Source organism: Macrobrachium rosenbergii, chromosome 22, assembly GCF_040412425.1.
Source record: "Macrobrachium rosenbergii isolate ZJJX-2024 chromosome 22, ASM4041242v1, whole genome shotgun sequence".
Lineage (NCBI taxonomy): Eukaryota > Metazoa > Arthropoda > Malacostraca > Decapoda > Palaemonidae > Macrobrachium > Macrobrachium rosenbergii.
The window spans coordinates 43,750,688-43,759,549 of record NC_089762.1 but is presented as its reverse complement, the minus strand read 5'-3'; positions in this window follow the sequence as shown (position 1 = coordinate 43,759,549).

Sequence of the window (8,862 nt, the reverse complement as noted above, 5' to 3'; positions counted from 1 at the left end):
TACTTGCCAAGTTACTTCCTTTATTCTTCAGTATTTCCATCTGGTCTTGAAGGATGATGGTCTTCCTCTTCCCCGGCTCTGTAGTGGATTCCCCGAAGGATTTGTTCGGGATATTGCTGAAGAAGAAGCTGCAGTGGTTTCCTGATTCTTTGACCAATTCGTCAATAAAGGCAGTGTTGAGGTCCACGTTGTTCTTGTCTGAAGTTTTAGGATGCGATCATTGCCAATCTCTGTCCCACAGTCCCTTTTGCTTCAAGACAGAGTTCTTCATGTATTGTTACTTAAGGCTGCGTCCACACGATCGAGCTTTGTTCGACGAACTTTGTCCGGTGTGACGTCAGAAGCGGGCAAAGTTCTGACTTTGCCTGACGTCACTGTTCGTCTCGACTGACGTCACATCGGACAAAGTTCAATTTGTCGAACGTGTAAACAGGAGAAGCTCGATCTCCTGTTTCGTAACGACAAATTGACAATAAATCGCCTAATTTATCGTACCGTACTTATGGTTCTTATGGTAAAGTCCTCTAGCATGAGTCACGTTAATCTGAACCAACCTTTAAAACCAGTGCTATCCTGATGAAAGTCTTGGAATAATGGTAGAAACAACAGTAGGTAGAAGTAACTAAATGAAACAAAACGGTAACTATTTTCGTATTTTGCTCCCAAACTGACTTTGAGAAGTAGGAATACTATTCAAATTAGATAAATGTTAACTGGTCACACTTACCAGACCCCTTTAATTAGAACAGCCAACAACGTGGCAAAGACTTTTGTCTGTTTCTCAGAAACTGACTTTGAGAAAAAGGAATGAAATAGAAATTTAGAGAAATGCTAAAAGTTACGAAACCTTTGTTAAGCAGCCAATAAATAATGGATATGCCCCTTCTCGATTTCCTAGTATTTTTCGTGATTAAAACGGTAATAACGACCACTGAAGAGTTAATTATCTTGTAAGATTTCTCATTTAGCGTGGAAATGAAACTTTGAAAAGATCCTTGGAAGATTTAAAAGCTGTTTTCCTTCTTCTGTTGAACGGAAGATTGATATGACGAGGGGTTGACAATTAATTACCTCTGAAAGGCCTGGGCAATTTTATCGAGGCCCGCGACAATAACACGGGAATTAATTAAAATCTAAGATAAAAGACGATGTTATCGTTTGGGCCCTTTGTCAAGCTTATTTTCTCAATTTTTTTTCCTGCGAATGCTTGTAATTACTTTTTGGAGAAATGGGACAAAATTCACCAGTTTGCTGAATAAAGGACAAGTTATTAACGTTTTTTTTCCATTTCCCATAAATGTTTGAAATTAGCTTTTGGAGAAATGTAAAAGAAATATTCATCAATTAGCTGAATAAAGGACAAGTTATTGAAATAATTTTTAATCAATCACTTTTCCCCGGAAATTTTTGTAATTAGCTTTTGGAGACACGAAAGAACATTTACCAATTAGGTGGATAAAAGGAAAGTTATCTAAACTTATTTCTTGAATGGAAGTGGCAAGGAAAACATGAATTACCATTATTGTCAAACTTAAAATACACTGCATGTAATTCACATAGAGAAATATAAGATTATTCATCAGTTAGCTAAATAAAATGAAAGTTATTAAAATAATTTTTTTTCTTGAAGTGTGAAATAAACTTCACTGGAAATGTGGTTGGAAATTATCATCAAATTATATTACGCTGTTTGTAACTCATATTTTTCTAGATTTTACAAAGTCCCTCGTAATTAAACGAGCCAGCTTACCGTAAGTCCTACAGTAATTTCCAAATTAATAAGTCTGATGCCGGCAACAGGAATATTCAACGTATACAACATTCAGTTTATTCCTTGAAATTCTCCTTTTAATCGTCCGGAGGTGAAGCTCAGTGCAATCGGCTGCGTTTGATAATCGTTCCTGTATTTTCGAATGATTAAATTTTGAGGAAAGGGCGGGTGTAAAATACATAGCAATTTCATGAAAATTATGATGAAAATGTTTCTTTTTGTTTTATCTATTGTATAGCCTTCAAAAGATACGCTTTTCAATAAGAGTAAATTCACTGAAGCGCATTAAAAGAGATTTTGCAGTTTAACGTAAGCTATTAATTGTGCGAGGGAACGTGGGACTATTTAGTACCCGTGTAGAATCAAAATTTACCCAAATCTCTCCTCCAGTACCAACCGTACTCCGATTAAGCGAAACTGCATGAGCTTACCCTTCTGGCCAAGAGAAATCATTTGCATGCGTAATAACGTTCTCCGCATTGCGAGTTAGGAACACTTAATTCAATCTTCACTCGCGGGAGAGTAATAAGTGTAATCAACAACAGAAAGTCTTCTTCTTCTTCTTCGGAATATAGTGAAATGTTTCCCAGAAATCACACGCGGAGCTTCCCTATCTAGGAAATTGTTTTAGGTGTTACGGACATGTATGGAATTGGGACACACAAAGATTTTCCCGGTTTAAGACGTGTTTGTTTTTTTCGTTCCTGATGTGGTTTCACTCGTTGATGTGATCGATTTTGATTCTTTGGGAACAATTCAATGATGAGAAGTGGTTTGATTTATGGTATGTGATTAAAGAAACAGTTGTAGAATGATGCATCCAGGTTTATATATATGTATATGTATATATATATATGTATATAATATATATGAAATATATAATATATATATATATATATATATATATATATATATATATATATATATATATATATATATATATATATATATATATATATATATATATATAATGCTGATTACACTGACTAATGGTCTGTGGAACAAGATTTTTTTGTCTCATCAGCCAAGAAAATTGGATTGTTTTTATTTTTATTTCACTTTCATAATAGGACAGTCATTTTCTTGGCTTAGTTTCTTAAGAAACTAATTCTGTAATTGTGTAGATTTGTGTTTGTGGGGCAGTTTTAATTGTGAAATAGGCAACCTTACTTTTTTAACGTTTTTTTAAGGACGTGATTTCGGCAATTTTAGTTTTCTTGCTTAAAGTCACCACAAGTCATTTCGTTTTAGGTTGCTATTATAGGATAGTATACAATAGATATACTTTTCACATCTCATAGTGAAGATTCCTTTCATGTTTGATTCCGCCTCAAGTCCTTTTCTTTTTGCATTAATGCTTCCAGCCAAGTCTAGACCCAACTTAGCGCGAACAAGCGAACTTGTCTGAGTGTATCGAGTCACGAGTGTTCCAGCCCGTAGTGGGTTAGCGCCGTCAGTGCGCCTCGTGCGGTGCAATCTACATTACTTGAGGTTCTTTGCGGCGTGCCCTCGGCCCCTAGCTGCAACCCCTTTCCTTTCTTTTACTCTACCTCCTTTCATATTCTCTTTCTTCCATCTTAATTTCCACCCTCTCCTAACAAGTGATTCATAGTGCAGCTGCGAGGTTTTGCTCCCGTTACACCTTTCAAACCTTTCACTGTCAATTTCCGTTTCAGCGCTGATTGACCTCATAGGTCCGAGTGCTTGGCCTTTGGCCTAAATTCTATATTCGATTCAATTCAGTCAGGTGTTCCAGCAAGCAGTTGGAAAGGCAGCCAGCTAAAATTCTATATTCAGTTCAATTGAATCAAGTGTCCCAGTAAGCAATTGTAAAGGCAGCCAGCTAGCTGGCTAACTAGCTACCTATCCGACCTCTGGCAAGGTTCGTGCGAGAGGTTAATGGAAGGAAACTGAAGTAAACATAATTGCTTTCTCGCTCATTAACGTTATAAATGGTGGGAACGAGGTAACAACTCGTGGCGTCACGCTTCGTTTGGCAAATGCCCACCCCGCTACCCCCACAACGCCGGGGGGGGGGGCGGTATTCTGGAAAAATTGAGTCTGTTTTGTCCTCCCAGATCTTGCAAGGAAGGAGACTTTGTGAAGAGAGGAGAGAGGAATGGAACTGAAATAGACTTTTCGTTGTGTCTTTACTTATCCGTGCAGTGGAATGAAGTTAAAAAAATAAGAAATTCTTTCAGTCTTATTTGTATTGATGTTAAAACTGGAAGGAAACTTAGCGGAATATAATAGAGAAAATCGTATTTCTTCGTGGTTTCTTAAGGGTTGTATTTAATTTATTTCACACTTAGTTTATTTGTCATATCCGTTTTCATATTATAATATTCGTATTATTTTCTAGTTCCATGTTTTATTATTATCATTATGTTCTAGTTTATATTTTAATATCACCGTGGTTTTTTAGATCTATTATTTCTGTTTTCTTATTTTCATCATTATATCTCGTTTCGTACAATTAAACATACGTAAATACCGCACTTGTCAGTATTCGATTTTCATTACAGTTCAAAAGCAACCATAAGAGGGAGCCATTGTAGCGAAAATACTTACTGAGAAATATAAGGAGAACAAAAATGCCCTATTAAAATAGGGCAGAGAGAGAGAGAGAGAGAGAGAGAGAGAGAGAGAGAGAGAGAGAGAGAGAGAGAGAGAGAGAGAGAGAGGAAGGTATTTGTGGTCCATCCTATTCAAGCAAAGATATTTGAAAAGCACGATTTATAATTTTATGACAACTTAAATGAAAGTAGAACTCGAAGTTTATAAAAAAATAAAGAAAGAAAGAGAGAGTCATTCACGAAAAATACCTTTATAATCGACAGAGAAATAAAGTAAAAACGCATACTACAAATACGTATATATCCACCGTTTAATTTCAGCACAGGGATTCAAAATACGAAACAGTAGAGTAGGTCCCAATCATGCTTCAATTTTGGGAGCTGTGATAAATAAAAGTTTTACACAACATTTTCCAAGTGAATCCTTTCTCGTCCAGTTGCGTTTTTCTTTTTCGATCTGCTGGTTAAATTTAATGCTCCCGTTTATGTGCATGCTTGCTAGCTACAAGAATTTAATTGATCACCCGTTTTCGAAAAGTTTGATGAAGTACACAGTTACGCGCACACAATCATATAGATTATGTATAAATATGTGCATAATGCATATATATACATATATATACAATATCTATATTTATATATATGTATATATATATATATATATATATATATATATATATATATATATATATATATATATATATATATATATATATATATATATATAATTTGCTTAAGGATATGTCTACTCCCGTTCAGACATATACATACCCGTCAAATTCGCATACATTTGGGTATACTTGGAATAAACATATCCTCACCTCTGTGGCATTAATATAGATGATGAGATAATATAAAAAAATTACAAACTCATAAACATGGAGAAATATTCAGAAATTCAACCATAGGAAGAAACACTTCCACCAGTTTCCAGTTTTCAGTCAAGACTGTATTTCCATAACTGTTATATGAAGACAGGTTTTTTAATTTTAAATTTTTAGTTAAGATTATATTATCACTACTACTGGTCTAAACGAATGAAGTCGTTACCTTTGCAAAAACCTCCTTAAACAGATGCAAAGATAAACTAGTTAGTGCATTACGTTCTGCATGTTTCTCTTCTTCCATTTTTTTAGTTTTCTGTAAAAGAAAACTATTGCGATGGCTATTTGTCTGTCCGCACGCACTTTTTCTGTCCCCCCTCAGATCTTAAAACTACCGAGGCTAGAGGGCTGCAAATTGGTATGTTGATCATCCACCCTCAGGTCATCAAATGCCCCAAATTGCAGCCCTCTAGCCTCAGTAGTTTTTATTTTATTTAAGATTAACGTTAGCCATAATCGTGCGTCTGGCAGAGCTATAGGACAGGCCACCACGATGCCGTGGTTAAAGATCCATGGGCCGCGACTTATAGAGCATTTTACCGAGACCACCGAAAGATAGATCTATTTTCGGTAGTCTTGATTCCATGCTGTAGCGGCTGCACAGAAACTCGATTGCGCCGAAGAAACTTGGGCGCATATCTTACTTGTTTTCTTGCATGAAACTCTTCCCGTTCCGCATCCCGGAGAAGAAATCCAGAAGAAGAGAGATGAATGTTTAATTATAAATCCAAAAGGTCATTATAATGCCAGGAGCTACCTTTGTTAGCAGTCTCGCCGGAGTTCCGGCTGAGAATTCATTAAACTTCTTAATGAGCAAAATCTTTCTTTGTCGCGAATATCATCCGACAGCTCCGCCCGCGCTCTTAAATTTTTTTTTTTTTTTTTTTTTTTTTTTTTTTTTTTACTTTGGGTAAACAAGATCAGCCCCCACACAGGCACTTAAGGAGGACGTTCTAGGTGCGTCTCACTGTCTGTCTGTCTGTCTGTTCAGCTATCTGTCTGTTGAGGTATAAAGGCATTTATGTATATGAATATATATATATATATATATATATATATATATATATATATATATATATATATATATATATATATATATATATATATATCCTTTGGGTTTTAGTGGTAAGGAAGCACAAACCTTTATCTCAAAAGCTGTAATAAAATCAGTTCTGTTATGTCGACAACAGATAAAGACTCGGAATAACTTGACATTTGAACAGCTGAATAAAATACAACATTAAATCGAATTCTGGCCGTATCAGAATGGTGTGATTGATAAATATATCAACTATTTAACTATGACATCCCGGTATTTCATCTTCCCTGCAGATAATATTATCCACGACTTTAATTTCATTGCTCACTCTCGTCTCTCGGTAATTCATATTTGCAAAGTCACCGAAATCCTTCAAAACATCTTTTTACATAGATTCCTTGTATCCTTAAATAAGGATTCCTTCCGACTCTCGGTGTCACCTACTAAGGATTTTTGACCCTTGATAAAATAATCAAAGGCTGTTCCGTGTCCGACGGCGTTCCCTATGAAGTTTTCAAACGTAATGTCATACCCTGGCATGTTCTTCCACCTGTTTCCGAGTTCTCAGGTTTCGAAGTACGTGGCCTTTGTGACAGGTTCGTTTAAATGATTTGCTCTAGGTAATGTTTCTGATTTTTTATGCAACATTCTTTATTTACTTTATTACTGTCAGATTCTGAATCGGTCGTCATCTGTTTATTGACAGTTTCAGGGGATTTAAGATTTATTACACATATTTAGGGCCTCTGTTATTGTATGCTACATTCTTTATTTACTTTATTATTGCCAAGTTCTAAATCTGTCGTCATCTATTTATTAACTGTTTCACGGGATTTAAAATTTATTACACAAATTTATGGCTCCTATTAGTGCCAAGTTCCAAGTCAGTTGTCACCTGTTTATTTAGTCTGTTTCAGGGGATTTAAAATCTATGACTCGAGACTGGGGCAGCTAAAATATTTATACGTTTGTTCAGCTAAAATATTTATACGTTTGTTCGTCTATCTTTCTATCCGAGATTTTCCTCTCTATCATTCCTAATTGGGGCTTCTATAATCTATATGTTTGTGCAGCTACCTCTCTGTCTGAGATTTTCCTTGTCTACACTTCTGCAAATTTCAAACAAAATTCTTCAGCATCTTTATAACATTCTGAGGTCCTTCCACTTGTCTATACTTCATGAACCTACCAGTCCAGCGATTTTACCTCCTCCTGCTTCTAAAGCAAGTAAATAAGTTATACCTGCACACCTGCAACATTCATGACCTTTAAAGATTCAGACGGATGTGCTACACCTTGACACTCAGGTAACAGCTCACTTAAGAATGCAATCCTTCTTTGAAGCGAAGGAACAATTCCTGGAGTAAGTGCTTTATCACCGAAGGCAATTTTTAAATGGTTTATACTGCAATGTTCCATTTCTTCGTAGCTAATTATCTATTTATTGCAATTTCTTTTACAGAACAACTTAATGTCACGTTTTTAAATATTAATATACTCGTAATTAGGTCACTGTTACTAGAGAGACCACTATTATCACTGATTTTTGAAATTATTGTTTTTAATCAACCTTCTCACAGGCACACTTTTCTTACATGAGATCTGTAAAATCTTACGAAATCTCTTGTGCTGTATTCCTGAAGAAACACCGTGAATCTTATTTCAGCCTACTGGAGACATTTGCATATATGATTTCTCAAAGCCCTGTCTTGAATGAAATAAAACAGAAACATGATAGGAGCAGACACCCTTCTCTTTAAGACTCTTCGTACGTCTGGGAAATTTTATCGGACACTGGGAAATGTTATCGTACACAACTCCACACGCACATGAAAAATACAGACAGATGTTTAAACAGGCAGTTTAATTATTAGCGTTCAATTATTATTATTAATATTATAAGTAGCAGTCTCAACTCAACTCACTGGGTTCCCTTCCATTATCTATTACAGTCATGCTTTCCAATTTAGCATTCCCTTCAGCTTTAAATATATAAATTAATATAAAACCGTTCTGTCCTTACCATGTTAAAGAGCTTTATAAAGTGTGTAACCATTTAGACAGTGCTTTATGTTTAGGCCATTTATGGAATTAATACTTCACACGATTGCCTTCAATTTTCTGCTCCCAGTGCCTTCGACAGCAACCTGCAACAGTTTCATTTTGGGCCGAACGTAGCTTTGCCAGTTTGGTTACAAAGCACGAGCAAAGCACTAATCCGCATTTCCATACCACTGCGGTAAAGGGATTTGAATTTTTTATTTTTTTTTTTTTTTTTGGGGCCGAAGTGGAGGGCGGTGGTGGGGGGGAAGGGGGCTCTGGTTAGACAGTCTCCAGGTAACGATTTTTAACTGAATGCGTTACATTCCTTCGTACTGTTGGCTCTTATTTTAATGAAAATAAATGGTATTGTTTATCGTTATTTTGATTAAAATAAATGAGATTGTTTATTGTTATTTTAATTAAAATAAATGAGGTTGTTTATTGTTATTTTAATTAAAATAAATGATATTGTTGTCTGTTATTTTAATGAAATGAGATTGTTTATTGTTATTTTAATGAAAATAGGTGAGATTGTTGCCTGTTATTTTA